Source organism: Pelodiscus sinensis, chromosome 8 (assembly GCF_052426305.1).
Source record: "Pelodiscus sinensis isolate ZL-2025 chromosome 8, ASM5242630v1, whole genome shotgun sequence".
NCBI classification, from domain to species: Eukaryota; Metazoa; Chordata; order Testudines; family Trionychidae; genus Pelodiscus; species Pelodiscus sinensis.
Window position 1 is genome coordinate 34873536 of NC_143059.1, and position 18758 is coordinate 34892293.

The following is an 18758-nucleotide window of genomic DNA, read 5'->3' on the forward strand; positions in this document are numbered from 1 at the left end:
AAATAAAATAAAATCAAGTATTTAGTGCATTTTGTATCCTGATATTTAAAATATTCAGGGCTTACCATTTCACATTTAAAATGCATGATTACATGTATTATTTAATGAGCTTTCATGCACTTCAATAAGAGGAATAATGAGCATAATGTTAATGTGTCTGGACATATGTGTGTTTGTGTAGTAAATTTAGGTTATTTTATATGGATGTCAATGGACTTGAAATAACATCATAATTGTGGTAATTGGAGTGGCAGAACATCTCCTCACTTTGCACATTCATCTCCATTTCAACTGAGAATTTCACAACTATCTTGTAAAATAATATTTCTGTAGGAATACTTTATCTTTATTAGCAGAAGAAACCAACTAATTCATATAGTAATTCACTTATTCATAGAACATATGTAAATTTGACAATGTCAGGCATTCACTTTGCTTTTATTATGGACAGAATCAGATATTTTATTTGTATGTATTTATTTATTTTATTGCTGGAAAGTTTGTTTAGAATTTCTTAAAGAAGAGGAAGTAGGCTTTCTTTTTTCTAGATTCAATTAACAGTGCACACTCTATTTTCTGTTGCTATAAGCCTGCAATCAATTTTCCATTTGGTGATCTGTTTAAAGGAAATCATTCTTCTAGTGTGAGGATTTCCCTCTCCTGAATTAGTTTACAGAAAGAGAATACCCATTAAGAGGACTCTTTTCCACTAATATTAAAGTATAAGCAAGTCTTTGGACCAGCTACTCAACTTAGTATTATTGCAAAGGACTGTCTACCATAACCATTTTCCTGCTTGTAATAGAAGCCCATATACTGTTGCACTCATCTCCCAAGATGATTCAGTCATCCTGCCAATTTTTTTTCAGTATTTCCCCCAATTTTCTTGACTTCTGTTTTGAGATGTCTCTAATTCTCAGTGCTGTACAAAACCAACTGATATTTTATGAGATTGTGATGGGGACTCTACCCCAAACTAGACCTACCAAGGGTTAAACTCAGCTCTGAGATAGGGTAAGCAGAGCTGGGCAAACTCCCAGGCTGAGGCCTTGATTTCAAGGCCTCTGGGTAGTAGGGCTGTGAGGACACAGCAAGGGAAGCAGAAGGCAGGAGATCCAGCTACTTGCCATTGATGAGTGGCCATTTCAGACTAGACTTTGCTGCTGGGGCAGGGGCTAAATGATGACTTGCATTGGGTTATTAAGGCAATGTGGGTATAGGGGATTTGGGTTTCCTTGGACCATTCCAGAGTTCAGGGGTATTGCCACAGAGCAATACCACAAGGAGGGACATATGGGCCTTTCAGTAACTCAAAAGATTGATAACCATGGGCGAGACACCAGTGAATGGGGGATGCGCCAAGGGTGAAAAGTTAATTCTCAACAAGACCAACAGGAGGTACCATGATGGTGAGTCTGACCCCATTACAGAGATGAAGCGTTTATCATATTCGAGTAGTTTCCCTTGATTGGTTAGGCATAAATAGCAGGATACTAGTCAATATGGCATCTGTTCAAATGAAAAGTTACTAACCTGTAAGTCACATTTGTTGGCTGTAGTCCTGCTTGCAGTTGGGGTTGTTTGTTTCCCACTTATCAAAGAAGTGAAGCAGAATATCCAGAGTCTACTCAGACAATATCTGAGATGCAGGATGTGTTGGTCTGACAATATATATTTCATGGTAAGGGAAAATTGAAAGACGGAAAAATCATACAGCCTCTTTAGTGAGCCATGATAGATTCCATGTATACTCAGCAAGACTGCATGATACATTTCTTCAAGCAAACAGTGGAAATGCAAATCACAGGATGGTTAATGAAGTATGGTTAAAGAAATTGAGTTCAAAGGGGCTTTTGAAATACTGTACTTGGAGACAAGAAGTTGGGGAACTACCCAGAGATTGAGGGGTTAATAGCCTTTGTATAGATACCAAAGCTTTGTGCATTTCTTCCAGATGGTATTGAGGGAAAAACACCCTTTGGGGGAAAAATGTTAATATAGCATTACCCAAATATGACAATGAACATAAACAACTGGAATTTAATTAGCAGGTTGGGTGAGGGAGGGAGACATCTATCTCTGAACTGCAGTATCTTGTTGTTACTCTATCCACAGGCAGTCAGGGAAGATATTTCCATTCTAGAGATGTGGAATTTCCATTCTGTTGTGTAATTAAGCTGAGACCTCTCTTGGCTTTGGCTAATATTGAGATGAGGTATGTTAGGTACATATATTTTATCTTTGATCTGATTCTTCGTCAATGTAATTAATCATGTTGGTAATAGGAATACTGATGGATGGACGTTTAATGCAGATGCTCTTAAAAGAGAGTCAAGTATCAGAGGGGTAGGTGTGTTAGTCTGAATCTGCAAAAGCGGCGAGGAGTCCTGTGGCACCTTCTAGACTAACTGAAGTGTTGGAGCATAAGCTTTCGTGGGCAAAAACCCACTTCGTCAGATGCATGCACTTCAGTTAGTCTAGAAGGTGCCACAGGACTCCTCACCGCTTTTAAAAGAGAGTGACGTCCTTCAACCACTAAGGACAAAGAGACAAAAAATGTGCTAGCAGCCTCCAACCCACTTCCTTTTCCAAAATATGGAATAATTGTTTTCCTAAGATACCAGAGAAGCATCTGATTCTCACATAGTAAATTGGAGGTACGCAACTTAGCCATTTTCTGAACATTGCACTATTATGATTTTGAATTTCACTGCAAAACTCTTTCTAATAACAGAAATGCACTGGTAAATGATTAATTTGAAATAAAGGGGGAACATGTTCACAAAAGCCTAGCTTTATTAAAATAAATTATGCAGCGGGCTTTTTCATTGTTAATTGTTGTGCTTTATTGTTAAATACTAAGGGTTATTTTTCCTGCTTATTACATGATCAACTCCTACCCATAGATATACATAAAGGCTATGTCTACACTGGCATCCTTTTCCGGAAATGCTTAAAACGGAACAGTTTTCTGTTATAAGTATTTCCGGAAAAAGCACGTCTACATTGGCAGCATGCTTTTCTGGAAAAGCACTTTTTCCGGAAAAGTGTCCGTGCCAATGTAGACGTGCTTTTCTGCAAAAAAGCCCCGATCGTCATTTTTGCAATCAGGGCTTTTTTGCGGAAAAGAAATCTGTGCTGTCTACGCTGGCCCTTTTCCAGAACAGTTTTCTGGAAAAGGACTTTTGCCCGAACGGGAGCAGCATAGTTTTTCCGGAAAAGCACTGAGGATTTTACAGTAGATCGTCAGTGCTTTTCCGGAAATTCAAGGGGCCAGTGTAGACAGCTGGCAAGTTATTCTGGAAAAGCGCTGATTTTCCGGAATAAGTGGCCAGTGTAGACACAGCCAAAGAGACCCAGCACTTTGCATTCTTCATGCAGGTAGTCTGTCCTTTGTGATTTTTTTTATTAGTTTGTGTGATTGTGAAAATATAAACTATCATGTTTAGAGATTGTAAGGGCAGAAGGCACCATTGTGATCATGTCGTCTGATCTTCCCTGTAACACAAGCCGCAGGATTCCCCTAAATTAATTCCTATTTGAAACAGAACATGTCAATTTTTGGGTGGGCAGAGGCAAAGGAAGCAATGCCACTTTTAATTTACAAATAACCAGTTCCTGGTGATTTGTTCCAATGGTTCAATATCCCCACTGTAAAAAATGCCTAACTTATTTCTAGTCTGAATTCATCTAATTTCAACTTCCGAGCATTGGATATTATACCTTTGTCTGCTAGATTGAAGAGCTCATTACCATTTTTTTTGTTCCCTATGTGGGTATTTATGTATCCTCCCCTTAAATGTATCTTTGTTAAGCTAAATAGATTGATTTCTTTATGTCCATCACTATAGAACATTGTGTTCTTTTGGCCATTGTATGGCATTGGGATCTGGTATATGAGCCTCCATTATTTTTCAGTCCCTGCTTCTCAGCATAGAGTCCAACATTCTGTAAGTACAGTCTAAATTCTTTGTTCCTAGATGTTTGGCTTTTCATGTGGATGTATTAAAACACACATTGTTTACTTACAGACAGATTTGAATTGCTTAGTATCAATGTATTTACATACATATATAAAGCATCAAAATATAGGGTGAGGGAGTGTTTGTAAGTACAAATAGACTTTTATCTAACCTACCACTAATTATTAGAACTGTTATCAACACTATATCTCTCAAAATAAGGTCTAATTCCCCTATGTTAGGTACAGAATTTCTCAAGTTAGGAAACTCTCATCTGTGATATTTAGAAACTGTGTGACTTTACTAACACCACCTTGGTTGATTTTATGCTCATAAATGCATTCAATTTCCTTTTGTTTATTATCCTCAGATTAGTATATAAGTAATCTAGGTATTTCTTCTTTTGTATGAGGTGTTCACAAAGAGTGTAAATTCCAGAAAATCTCATCAAATTGCTACCTGTCAGTAAATGAAGGGTTATTTGTGCCATTTTAAATACCATTCACAGATTATCTGGCTCACAAGGGGTTGAGGAAACCTCAGAAAATTTTACTTATGAATTTGAAACACTTTTGTTAGTTTTATGGAATTTAAAAGACCAAGTAGAGAAAATGTTTCATGTCAGTGTGGGGTTCTCCCAAATGGTTGGTTAACAGATAATCCCTAAATACTAAAGCTATTTATTTCAGCTACAACAGCAATCAAAGTAAAACTGTGAGCCTGTAAAACCTGCCTGAAGGGCAAGCTTTTTATAGTTTATATAGAAGAAAATTTCAAAGTTTCTATAGGGAGATCAATTCGCTCTTTTCTAAACACTATAAGCTGGATGTCCGGCCTCATCTGGTGCTTTGAGACATCGTGTCCTAAGTCCAATTGTCTGAGATGTCCACTTTCTCCTTTTATTAGCTGTTTCAGAATAATAAGACTGGTGGAATATTTAAGATGTGCTTTCTTACCTGGAAAAAGGGTTGGGTAACTGGGTCATAAGTAGGGTTATTAATACTTCTGTATTACAAGAGGTGTTCCTTAATTAAATACTAAATTGCCTGTTCCCTACTAAATCAGTTTGGGTTGCCTTTTATCCTCTATTTCAACAAAGAGGTAAGTACTTATGGTCTATCTTTCCACTCCCCTTCCAATCTTGCCCCTTCACTGCTGTTCAGAGAAGGCAGATGGGACGGCACTTAAGAGCCAAGGTCAGGAAGGGAGTGGAAAGATGCATCTGTCAGCACCGCTCCCCAATGGACAGTGCCCCCTGCTGATTACAACCCTTAAATATGGCCCTGTCTCCTTTCCCTGTTCAAGTTCTGTCTGGGAGGCAGGCAGGGTTGCCAACTGACCCAGTTCTGCTGGGACTCTCCAAGAATCCGATTTAATCTCTTAGAGGCTACTGAAGCCAACTGGGAAGATTTAAAATCAGTAGAAGTCTGGGGATGCAGCAGAACTAAGGCAGAACCTCTGCCCGTCTTAGCCTCACATCGCTCCTGGAAACAGTTGGCATGTCCCTGCAATCCTTATTCTGTGCGGGGGGGGGGGGGCAGAGGACAGGGGTCCTCTTCACACTGCCCCCATCCTATGCACTGAGTCTGCATATCCCATTGGATGGGAACCATGACCAATGACAGCAGTGGGGACAGTACCTGTGGGTAGAATCAGTGCACTCAGCCACTGGCAAGCACCACCTGGCTTGTCACCTCACCCCATCACCCCCCCCCCCAATTCTTGCCCCAGCCCTGAGCCTCCTCCTCCACCCCAAGTCCTTCCCAGAGCCTGTACCCCAATTCCCTGTTTCAGGCTCAGCCCAAGGACCCCAAATCTTTCAGCCCCAGCCCAGAGCTTGCATGCCACCCCCTTGCTTCACTCCTGTGAAAGTGAGAGAGGGCGAATGAAGGAGAGAGTGGAGGATACAGTGAATCGGGGCTCAGAGAAGAGGTGTGGCCATGGGGGGAGGATGGCAAACATGTTTGAGTGATTAGACCGCTCTGGTGGCTGCTGCAGCTGCAGAAGTGGCAGCACAATGTGGGCAGGGAGCTTGGTCCTGGCAACAGAGATGACCTTCACTGCTGCAAGAAGCAGCAAGAAAGACCCCTGATGAATGTGGGTGTGTATTGCTTGTTATGGTTTGTTTGTTTATAATGAGGGTGAGTGGGATGGGGGTGCTAAGAAAACAGACTCTTACTCTTGTAATACAATGTTGGCATCTCGCAGCTTAGGCCAAGATGATATGCTACAACCCAGTGGTCCCCAACACAGTGCCCGTGGGCGCCATGGCTCCCGCCAAGTTATTGGGGCCGGCCCCACCTCTGGGTGCACGGCGTATGGGCAGCATCGGCCCCGGGTGCGCAGCACATGTGCGGCCCCGCCCTCGGGTGTTCAGAGTCTGGGTGGCCCTGCCCCAAGGTGCGCAGGGCAAGGCTTGTGCCGGTCCCGGGCGAACGGCATATGGGTGGTGCCGGCCCCAGGTGCACGGCACAGGGGTGGCACCGGCAGCAGGTGCTTAGCACAGGAGCAGTGCCGGCCCCGGGCGCACAGCACATGGGCAGTGCCAACCCCGGGCGTGCAGTGTTTGGGTGGCTCTGCCCCTGGGTGTACAGTGCAAGGGCATATGAGCGGTGTTGGCCCCTAGGTGTGCGGCACAGGGGTAGCACCAGCCCCGGGCGTGCAGCACAGGAGCGGCGCCGGCCCCGGGTATGCAGCACATGGGTGGTGCTGGCCCTGCCCCCGGGCATGCGCCACATGAGCAGTTCAGGCCCCGGCACACGGAGTATGAGCAGCCCCCACCCCTGGACATGCGGCACAGGAGCAGCGCCGGCCCCAGGAGTGCGGCGCATGAGTGGCACCAGCACCGGGGGCGTGGCGTATGGGTGGCCCCGCCTCCAAGCATGGGCACTGCTATAAACCATAGGCACCAACTGGGTGGGTGCTCAAGGGATGGAGCACCAACAGAAAAAACAACAAGCCAGGCACGGTTGTTTCTACTCTTTCCTTCCATTCTCCTTCCCCTCCTCCCCACCTGAAATCAGTGAGGCTGCTGATGAGCTGTTTTGCAGGTCAGGGAGGGGCTTGGGGCAGAGCAATGAGCAGCAGGCAGGTGGGACTAAAAGAGGCAGAGCAAGAGTGGGGCTACAGCGAAGGGGGCATACTGGAAGTGGGGCGTCAGGGTGGAGCAAGATCTAGCTGTCCCAGACTGATAATCTTCACTGGCTTTTTTCCTGACATTTAAGTTTTATTTATTCTCCTCTTTCCCCATCTTTAAAAATCTCTTTTTTATTCAGTCGTGAATCTCTTTGGGCCCTCCTCCTGCTGTCAGATTTGTAGAACTGGGTAAATGCTACATTCATTTTCCTGTGAAAAATCTGTTGGGATTTTTAAACTATTTCATTTTCTGTATGTTCCTTTGCATAAATATTCATGTGATTGAATTTCACTAATGCAAGTGTTCACAGAAAGTGAATTTTAAACTTTAAGACATGCAAAAATTGATTTAAATATGTGTTTAAAAGAGAATTTCTACAGAAAATCTGAAGAGTTATGTTTATCCAGTTAAAGAACAGAAAAAAAATCCCATGTAACGTATATAGGTTTTTGTAAGAAAACAATACAACTTAATTTTTGGATTTTAAATACCCAGAGATCACTATGCAGTGATTTACAATTTGGGGGAAAATTAGACAAAATTAATTTTGAATACAGTTGAGAAATGAGATCTGACACTAGCCATTATAAGGCCAAAAATAAACTGTCTCTCTTTGACTCCTTTTTTCCACTAACCTATATTTTGATCTTTTATTTTTCCTTGCTCTCTTTCCCACACATTGTATCTCTTTACTTTTAACTCTGCTTTTGCTGGGCTCCACACTTTAAAAAAAATGCTTTTATACCCTCCTTCACTCTTCTCTAGTTTCTTTTTGCATGTATCAGATTCCCACAATGAAGAAGAGGGAGACACATAGTTCACTACCACCCCAATGGCAGGACAGGCGGAAATTATATTGGGTTAAAGCAGAATGCGACACAGAATGTTTAGTGCTTCCTCCCTTACTTATCCAATCCGTGTGGGGGAGAGGTTATGAGGGGGGTTTTTTTTGGTTGTTGTTCCCACTCCACAGCTGGTCGATGCTGAGTAGTATATCCATTGAACTCTGGAAGGAGGAGGAGCAAACACACAGGCTATATAACTTTTTCAGCAAAATATTGAAACAAATTTCAATAATTACAGATTTCAGGGACAGAATGTAAACCGTGTCTTGCACAAAATGTGAATAAAGGAGATTAACGCTAATTCACTGGGCTGTATTTGTAGAAGACACACCATGGAAACAATTCAAAACATATGAAGATACTGTTTTCTTTATGAGACATTCAATGTTGGGCTTGTTCTTCAGTCTGCAAAGTATAATTTCACCCCACCAGTGGCTCTAACAGGCTTCTGAAAATTGTATTGGACACTGAAGTCCTTTTAACAATAATGAGGAATATGGGGGTGATAACTGAAGCTGCAGCTAGGCTCAAGTTCCATGTGGGTGTGTATTTTGGGACAAAAAGCGAGACCTAACAGCTGTAGGAGTGGAGGAAGGCTGGTATATCAGCCTTAAAATGGTGAAGATCTCTTTTCAGCTCATAGAGAAAGGGCTAGTTTGACCGTTAAGGGCTGCTGCTAGTGCCCTTTAAAAATCCATTTCCTAGTGAGAGGAGGAAGAATAATGAGAGGGAAGTGGCATCAGGACAGGGGTGAGGCAGGAGAGAAAAGGCTTCTCCTGGGTGTAAGGCGGATTTCCTCCAAGAGGAAGCAGCCAAGATAAATCCTGTTAGAGAAGGACTGGCACCCACATACCAGCATAATAAGATAATTCCATGGAGAGACAGGTATTGTGAGAAGGGCTACTTGTGCCTCTCTTCTACCCCCCTGTTGTTTGTAAATACTGAAAATTAAGGCAGTGCGAAGAACTAAAAATCTCTGAAGAAGGACTGCTTTACTTCAGGCCCACCTTCTGCCAGATGGAGAAACACTGGGGCTGATGAGATAAAGGAAGTATCTTGCTATTAAAAAATTGGGGGAAGAGATTAGGATTGAATTACTTTTTTGCTGCTGTTTTTTGTTTGTTTGTTTGTTTGTTTTTTGGGTAACCTGTTTGATGAATAACGGTAACAAGGAACATTTTTTGCAGAACAAATTTCAAGACATATGATAGTGTTTCATTTCTTTAACCGTTTTGACAATTGATGGTTATAAATCTGTTTGAGACTGGTCAGTTTTTTTAAAGGAACAAAATATTATAGACTCGGAGCAACTCTGATATAGGGACCTTGAGAGGTCAGCAAGTCCAGTCCCCTGTTCTCACGGCAGGACCAAGTACCATCTAGATTGACCCTGACAGATGTTTATCTAACTTACTTCTAAATATCTCCAATGATGGAAATCCCACAATCTCCCTAGGCAATTTATTCCATTATTTAGCCACCAGATAGTTAGGAAGTTTTTCCTAATGTCCAACCTAGCCCTCCTTGCTGCAGTTTAAGCTCATTGCTTCTTGTCCTATCAGAGGTGACAGAAAACAATTTTTCTCCCTCTTCTTTGTAATACCTTTTTAGGTACTTGAAAACTGCTATCTTGTCTTCTCTCAATCTTTTCATTTCCAAACTACACAAACCCAGTTCTTTCAGTCTTGCTTCACAGGCCTTGTCCTCTAAACCCTTTAAGCATTTTTGTTGTTCTTCCTTGGATCCTCTCCAATTTCTCCTCGTCTTTCTTGAAATGTGGTACCCAGAACCATGTTTCACAAAAGCCTCTGCCTGAGCTATTAATTGATTTTACACATGGGTTTTCTGGAAATACACTAAACTGTAAGGTCCTGCCAATGCATGACTTAGACTGACAAAAACCTCCTGCTGACTGCATTGCTAAGGGGAGGGGCAGTTGTCTTCTAAATCACTTCATTACTGATGATTTGTAAATGATTTTCTGAAGCTTTGTAATTGTTTCAGCTGCATTGCCTTTTAAACTCTGCAACTCGTGATCTTTGTTAAACTCTGTAATCTTTATAAAATCTTGCAAAACTTTAACTTTGTAATTTTTTGTAACTTCCTTCCATTCTGCTTGTAACTTGCTCTAAACTGCATTCTCCCCTGATACATGTATGTGTGAGTGGAGACTATTGTGCGTTGGGGATTACAAACTGCAAGACTGAGAACCTGGTGCCACATGATGACTCCTCAGACCACTCAAGGAGACACTGCTGCTCTGAGATCTGAATCAAGGGAAGTCTGGGCATGCTCTCTGGTGACGAATGTGGATGGGTCACAGGAATTGTACAGAGGCAATAAAAGGAGAGATCATGTGGCAGAAATTCCCTTTCTGAGAAGCTCCTTTTTCTGTAGCCAGAAGCTCTCTTTCTTTTCTGACCAGCTCCCAAGCCATGAACAGACAGACCCTCCAGAATCAACATGCATTGGCTCCTTCTACAACCCATATGCCTGTGTAAGTGTGTGAGTGCCTAAGGGCAGGAATGAATGTGTGTGTATGAGTGAAGTAATGAAGGGGTGTGTGTGTGTGTTTGTATATGTGAGAGATAGCTGGTTCCCCTTTAGTTTAAACCTTTAGTGGACGCTCTAACTTCTTTAGTTTAACCATATAGAAGAGTGTTAATTCCTCAATCAATAAATCCATATTAATGTAACCTTGGATGGTCTCCATTGGGAATTTTTGGGTAACAACCCAGACACAACTGAGGCCTAATCAGCGCAGAGTAGAACGGAAGAATGACTTCTTGTGTCTTGCTCACAACACTCCTGCTAACGCATCCCAGAATCACGTTGTTGTTATTGTGTGCTGTGTGGTTTTTTGTTTTTTTTCCAAACACTGTCATACTGACTCTCATTTAGCTTGTGGTCCACTCTGACCTCTAGACCCCTTTCTGCAGTATCCTTCCTAAATAGTCACTTCCCACTCTGTATGTAGGAAACTGATTGTTCCTTCCTCAGTGGACCACTTTGCATTTGTCCTTATTAAACTCCCTCCTATGTACCTCAGACCATTTCTCCACTCTCAGCTCTGGTTTACTCTACAAAATTAGTTTCACATTAAGGCAACAGATGATGACCAAATTATGTCAATGTATACACTCCTGCCTAGCTCCTGGTGATATAAGTGCCTTACTACTGTGGTATAACAATGCCACCTCCATGAGAGGCGTAGAGCTTATGTTGATGTAGTAAGGGCTACACAGTGTCTGACTAAGCACTACGGGTTCCTTACATTGGCTGCCGGCTTTCATTCCTGGATTCCCCTTAGGGTCCCAGCCCTGGGACTCCAGCTGTCATTCCAGGCCTGAAGCCAGGACCACTTCAAGTCAGGAGGGCCTGGCTTCCCCTTAGGGTCCCAGCTCCTCACTCCCAGCTGGGCTGCTGCCTCTCTGTTCCATGCCAGGTTGCTCCTATGGTCCTGGCACCCTGTTCCAAACCAGGATGCTGCCCTGGATGTTCACTCCTGGCTTCTCCCTCCCCTACTGGGTGCCAGGATGCTGCCGGGGCTCTCATGCCTCACTGGAAGCCTGGAAGCTACCTTGGCTCTAGGTGGGGAACCATGGAGGGAAGCTGCATAGAGGACACACACCACTGACGGAAGGAGCATAGCATGGATGTGAACCACCCCATGAATTGCTGCAGTGGCTGTAAGTTGATCTAAAATAGGTCAAAGTAAGTTTTCAGTGTAGATGTGCTCTGAGGGACATCCACATGGAGAAGGCAGAGCAGCAGACAGGTGGAGTCCCTATGGGTATGTCTACACTACCCTCTTAGTTCCACGAGGTGTACCGGTAGTTCGGAATAGGAATCCTAGTCCAAACTACCTAGTTCGAGCCCCGTGTAGCCACGCTACACGGGGTTCGAACCAGCGGGGATTTAAAAATGGCGGCTCCCTGCTTATGCAAATGAAGCCCGGGAAATTCAAATCCCGGGCTTCATTTGCAAGTGCGGTATGCCTACATTACCCCTCTAGTTCGAACTAGCGGGGTAGTGTAGACATACCCTATGAGGGATCAAGAAACACCTGACTACTAGACTTGGACTTGAAACCAATTCAAAGCTCCTCTAGTGTAGAAGCAAGGGGCCTATGTCCCATATTGCTCAGGTGCTGCAACTAAGAATTTAGGCCTGTTCCAAAAGGCTGACCCCTCCTATGAGAGGTCTAATATTTAACTTCTGGTTACTGCACTTTTGTAAACACTTCCAGCTGCTATGGAAACCCAAACAGATTTCACTGTGTTTACTGTTTTGACTGCATTGTACGGGTTATAAATGCATTCTTCAAACAATCATTGTTTCATACATATGCATGGATGATTTACAAATATAATAGGATCTATTTCAGTAAAAGATCATACTCCACACTCTCACTTTGCCATGCACCACCCATAATCAGGGTGAGAATACAGATGGAAGAAGACATAACTGAAATTCTTCAAGTTGTACCTATTCCTTGCAAAGAGCATAATACATCCACAGAGTAGGACAAAGTTATTGTAGAATAGACAAGTAGCACCTGCTATATTTAAGCTTGCATAACAGCTTGGCTGCGTTTAGACTGGAAAAGTTTTTCCATTAAAAGTATTTGTGCAAGAGAGCGTCTACACTGGCATGGATGCTTTTGTGCAAAAGCACATCTTTTGCACAAAAGCATCCATGCCAGTGTAGACGCTCTCTTGCGCAAGAAAGCTCCGATGGCCATTATAGCCATCGGGCTTTCTTGCACAAGAAATTAATGTTGCTGTCTGCAGTGGTCCTCTTGCGCAAGAATACTTGCACAGGAGGGCTTATCCCTGAGCGGGAGCATCAGAGTATTTGTGCAAAAAGCACTGATTTTGTACAGTATAAGGTCAGTGTTCTTGCGCAAATACTCGCGGCCAGTCTAGACAGGTGGCAAGATTTTGCGCAAAAGCGGCCACTTTTGCGCAAAATCTTGCCTGTCTAGATGCAGCCCTTTAGTATAACATAGAGTGGAACACATTCTGATACAATACAACATGAACTGTGATACAGGCTATGGAATACAATGTCATGCACAGCAACAGAAAAAGCTTCTCAAAAATTTCAAATTAGTTCCTAGTCAGTGGGATCAGAATCAGATCATTCTTTGAGATGAGTCCCATTGAGTCAATTGAAACAGCAGCATACTATGCATATGTTTAATATTTGAGGAAAATGAGAAAGTAAGAGACTTTTGGCCACAGTTTGCCTGCACCTAGATTTTTTATGTGAGCAAATGGATTTCTTTCATAATCTCTCTTGCTTAAGACAGTTCAGGAATGTGTTCTCATTTGAGAAAGCATCTACACACATCCTTAAGCACTTTCCTAAATGTATTCAAGACCATCGTTGCTGATACGTTTGTACTTCAAAATAAGGACCTAACCCTGCAACCCTCTCTGGGAGGAACACACATTAAAGTTGCTAGGAATATCCAGGTTTTCTTATAGGACTAGGATATCTTATCTTAGAATTGTCATGGAGCAGGGGTTCTCAGTTTTTTCCACATTGGAAAAGAGAGTATAGAGCTTATTGACAAACTCCATTCCTATTCACAATCATGCAGGCCTCATTTGCAGTTCTTTCCTATTTGCAATTACATTATTAAAAAGAACTCTTAAAAAGAACTCTCTTTTTTATGTTATTTTGCAGTAGCCCTGAAGCTAATCTAAAATGCACCACAGAATGAGAATCAGGATGACATAACCAGCTCCCTGGCAGTCTGCTTAGATGCTTTTCTTTACCTAAATGAAAGTAACAGACAGGGAATTGTTAGGCTCATCTTTAAATATAAATGGTGCACCAAGGGAAGCCCAGGAATTGTATTCTAGATTGTCAGTTACATACCTGGTTCCCCCTTGCAGTTAGGTGTAAGTAATCCTCTGTATCAATAGAAGACTTGTCTCTTCCCCTACTGCCATCATGTAACTGCGTGTTGGGTGAGCAGAACCAAAACTCTACCCATTTTCCATCATGCAAAACATATATTTCTACCCCATCAGACACAACACACAAACCTGTCATACTACGCAGAGGAATAAGAGCTGCTATATGAGGTAAGTCACAATCTTGTACAGATTGTGGATATAAATACTAATAAGGCTATCACTTGGAAAGTTTCTACTAATTATAAAGTAAGACAAGTTGAACACTCACTAAAAGAGATTGGCTAACCAGAAGTGATTTACTAAAAGTTGGAGCATAATTGTCCTCCATCTTGGGAATTCTTTGGGGGTCATTTCTTAAGTCAAAGTTACCCTAAAAGGTTTTTGCACCGGCTTTGCTGTAGTTTACTTAACAACACTATGGCTACGTCTACACTGGCCCCTTTTCCGGAAGGGGCATGTAAATTTCACTAGTCGTCGTAGGGAAATCCGCGGGGGATTTAAATATCCCCCGCGGCATTTAAATAAAAATGTCCGCCGCTTTTTTCCGGCTTTTAAAAAAGCCGGAAAAGAGCGTCTAGACTGGCCCCGATCCTCCGGAAAAAGTGCCCTTTTCCGGAGGCTCTTATTCCTACTTCAAAGTAAGACTTCAAAGTAGGAATAAGAGCCTCCGGAAAAGGGCACTTTTTCCGGAGGATCGGGGCCAGTCTAGACGCTCTTTTCCGGCTTTTTTAAAAGCCGGAAAAAAGCTTCGGACATTTTTATTTAAATGCCGCGGGGGATATTTAAATCCCCCGCGGATTTCCCTACGACGACTAGTGAAATTTACATGCCCCTTCCGGAAAAGGGGCCAGTGTAGACGTAGCCATAGTGAGTAAGACTGAAATAAAGCCCAGAAGCAATTTACAATTAAATATAAAATGAATAAGTTGTTATAAAGTGATTAAAAGTTGTAGTGTCTCAACACTACTTAAATTCTGTTTTTCAGATTTTTATGTCTATAGCAGAATATCAAGGAGGCAACACACCATTACAAAATACGTTCTTGAAGGGATACTGCTTTTCCAACATACTTGTTTTGCATTATTGATGCCCAAGCATTGAAAACACCAAGGTAAGGGAAACTAACATGAAAAGCTCTAATAGCTTGGTCAAATCACATTCCACTGGATAAAGCTGTTATCTGAAGATGTTTTCAAGCTTGCATATTCTTCTTGGATGCAAATATGATTCGATAACATGTTTGTTCAAAGAAGAAATTATTGAAAACTACAGTTTGCATTCATTTAAATACATCCTGTGTTCTGGTCATAGAAGCTGTTCTGATGAGAAATGGAAAGAATCATGTAGAAATTAAGGTTCTTTTGGTATTATAATGTCTGAGAGTTTTCATAAAATATACTCTTTTATAGAAGATCATGATATTAAAATTACTTGACATACTTGATTCATTACATAACTTTCCATCAAAATAATTCCATTAGTTTTTTTCATCCATGTAATACATTGAACATTGATTAAACGTAACAGTAGATTAATGTAATGCCGGTGCAATATTTATATATGAAGTGGTCAAACTAGGTGAATAGAGAGCTGTAAATTAACTGGATTTGACCCTATAAAACAAGGTGGAAAAGATCTCTTCCCTCTGAAGATGTAAAACATAATAGCTGGATGATGTCAACATGAGCTTTGTCACACAAAACAGAACATTATGGGGGTACCTAAGGCAAATTCAGGTGTCTCTATGCTGTCCAAGTAGCTTGAGAACTAACATATAAATAAAATACTTCATAACATTAATTCCCTTAATTCATTCCAAATTACAACAATATCAATAAACATACAAAAGCTATATAAATATTAAGATCACTGTGCTTAAAATTTGTAAAATATAAAATGATTTTCAATTTTTTCCTGCCCTAACAAGCAACAGTATTGAACTGATTTCAACAATTGAATAATTGAATAGTAATTTCATTGTTTGCAATCCTGGATGTAGAAGTAGGCCATTTTCTTTGATAGTGTCCTTTTAAAGGCATCTTCTGATCCAGAAAATTAAAAATTGTATAGAAATCAGAACTAAATATTCTCTGAGATTATGAGCCTCAACATCTAGTTATGAGGGAGAAGACAGTGTACTTGCTGCAACCTAACAAAAAAAACCTCACAACATGGAACTTTCTCAGGCTATGTCTACACTATAGTTCTTTTTCGGGAAAAAGGTACACCAATTGCGAACCTCAATTTGTGTACCTTTTTCTGATTCTTTTTTCAGAAGAGTCTTTTCTTACATTTGGCCCTTCTACCTGGGGCTAAATGTGGGAAAAACCTCCTCAATCAGAAGAGCCCTTATTCCTCATAAAATGAGGAATACAGGGCTTCCGAAAGAATGCACCTGTTTTTTCGGAAACTGTTCTGAAAAAGTGGACACGTTCCCTGGATGTGGCAGAGTTTTCAAGATACCTATCCCCAAACTCTGAAGTATAGACATAGCCTCAGAGAAATAAGGAAAAAAGAGGTGGTAGCTCCATTTAAGTTCTACTCAACTGCTATTAGGTTTAGAGAATAGCAAAAGGTGGGGACTGGTTACCTGACCCAAAGAGCAGCCAAATGAGGCTGAATTGGGGAGAATATTTATACTTTACTTCTTCCAACCATAGTACTTTCTCACTCTGGAAAAGCTACAGCTACCCATGGTATCAGAGTAGCACCAGGTTTCATGATGTACTGTAGGCACATTGCTTGTCACCTGTTTTCTTTTGGAACTGGGATTTTTTTTCTCACACTAGGATGGGGGTAGGTTTTTTTTAATACCTTCCCACAGCAGGTCTTGGACCCAGTGGGCTAAATAAGGAGCTAAAACCAATTTGTCACAATTTAGCAGGTATACTGTAGAGGGGCTGGTTCCCCGATAAAATGAACTTGGCGGTGGATTTAGGGAAAGCCTCCTCAAGGAAACTGGGAAATGGTTGTTGGTGCTCCTAATGTCTGATACAATGGCAAGACAATTCTCTTTTTCACCACTGTTCCATTATCCCTCATATGAAGGGTGAATAATGGTTCCCAAATGGAAATGGGTATTCGCTGATGGCATCCTTCCCAAAAACCCCAAAATAACGGCAACATTTAAGGAACAAATGATGAACTGCACTGTGATTGCCAGGTATTTCCCTGATGAGATTAGAAAATTATGGCTTAATTAAACCACATTAATTGCACTTTGTCTTCCTGTGTGGCCAGGAAACATCTGGTAAGAGACTCCTTTCTGAGATTCCATAGTTTCAAAATTGTCACTTATACCCTAGGAAAATAATCTTATTTTGTTACTGAACTAAACGTTTCATAGGAGGTGATGACTGAAGGTAAGTGAGCCTGGTCTAATAATTTTATATTTTTTTCAGTGGCAGAAAGTGAATGGAAGACTAGAATTTAGCATAATACTGTATAAAAGAAATAGTTATTTGTGAAATGTCAAACCTTGAGACAAGTCTTCAGTTGGCTTAGGCTTGCCTGACTTTGAGAGAGGTTTTTTTTTTGTCAATATGGATTCAGTTTTGGGAAAACAAAATCTTTCTTTTTCAAAGTTCTTCAGAAAAAGTTGCCATTTTATGCAATTTTCTTAGTTTATGTTGCAGCCATTAGTCTTCAGAATAATTTGATAAATGCTATGATGATCAATGCATACAGCTGCTGTGTAGAAGTTTTGATTCTGTTATTGCCAAGAATTTTCCTGGAACTAATTATTATAGCACAGTTTTGCTAAACACAGGAAGGCAAACATGAAAAATATTTGTAATTTGTAGCATATAAAACCACTTCGGCAAACAGAACATTGCACCATTTCATAAGCAAAACACACACAATGCTAAAATAATAAAAAAGATATAAAACTTATATACTTGCTTAATCTGAAGTCCTAAAACCAATAAGGAAAATGAAGACACATTTATATAATAAACTTGAGACTACTTTATTTTTTTCTTCAGTACAAAAATTATATAAATCATTTGCTATAGAATTGACATTTGACCCTGATAAATATTTTGTAATAAATCTATGAAGCTAACGAACAGAAATTTGTATTGAGCTAAGAAAGGATTTAGTAAAGCAATTTGTGCATTATAATGTGATTATTATCACAAAGTCTTAACACTACACAATAAAAAATAATTCTTTGCACAATCCTGGAAATCACTTGGATAGTTTCTTTAGGGTGAATGACATTATTCATATGCTTGAATAAAAACACATTTTTAAGTGCTTTGCTGTATTGGAGCCATAATGCAGTCTGATGGGTTAGAAATTCATACAAGTATGACTTTCATAAAATAAACAAGTATACAATATAAGTATGCTATGAAAATGGATTGATCAAACACCAATGTCAACATGGGTTACAGAAACAGTTACTCACTTTTGTAGACCTGAGATTCTCTGGTTTAGCACTGACATTATTCAGTCTTTGCTATCTGAAATTAAGTTTTAAAAGTGTCAGAAATGATGTAAGATTAGAAAAGTAAGAGTATTCCAAATCAGTTTTGTGGTACTGTAATATCCATTGGCAGAATTGTTCTATATGAAGCAATTCATATTCCCTCTCCAAATATGTTTGCTTCTTTGGGGGCTAAAATTTTGAAAAGCTCCTGTCTCAGTAAGTCAAAGCTCCATTGTTTCCCATGTATCATTAAAGAAGCTCTAAAAAGTTACTGAAACCCAGCAAAACGATGCCTGATTCTCATGAACTAAATCTCCCCTTGAACTACTTTTGCCTTGGAAATGGGCCTCAAAGTAAATACAACCACGGTTATGTTCATTTTAAGGCCTTCTTCACTGTCAGTGATACAAAAGGTACATTTTTGGGGCCCAATTCTTGCAGTAAGGTGAA

General features: G+C 40.8%; 1 protein-coding gene across 4 annotated transcripts in view; it reads left to right on the forward strand.

Moving 5' to 3' along the window:
- PCDH15 (protocadherin related 15) overlaps positions 1–18758 on the forward strand; it is a 1468744-nt gene that overhangs the window by 505976 nt on the left and 944010 nt on the right. For all 4 annotated transcript variants that reach the window (XM_075935032.2, XM_075935036.2, XM_075935034.2 and 1 more), the window contains one exon: positions 14859–14984. The gene's annotated coding sequence lies outside the window, so the exon portion shown is untranslated. The remainder of the gene's footprint in view (positions 1–14858; positions 14985–18758) is intronic.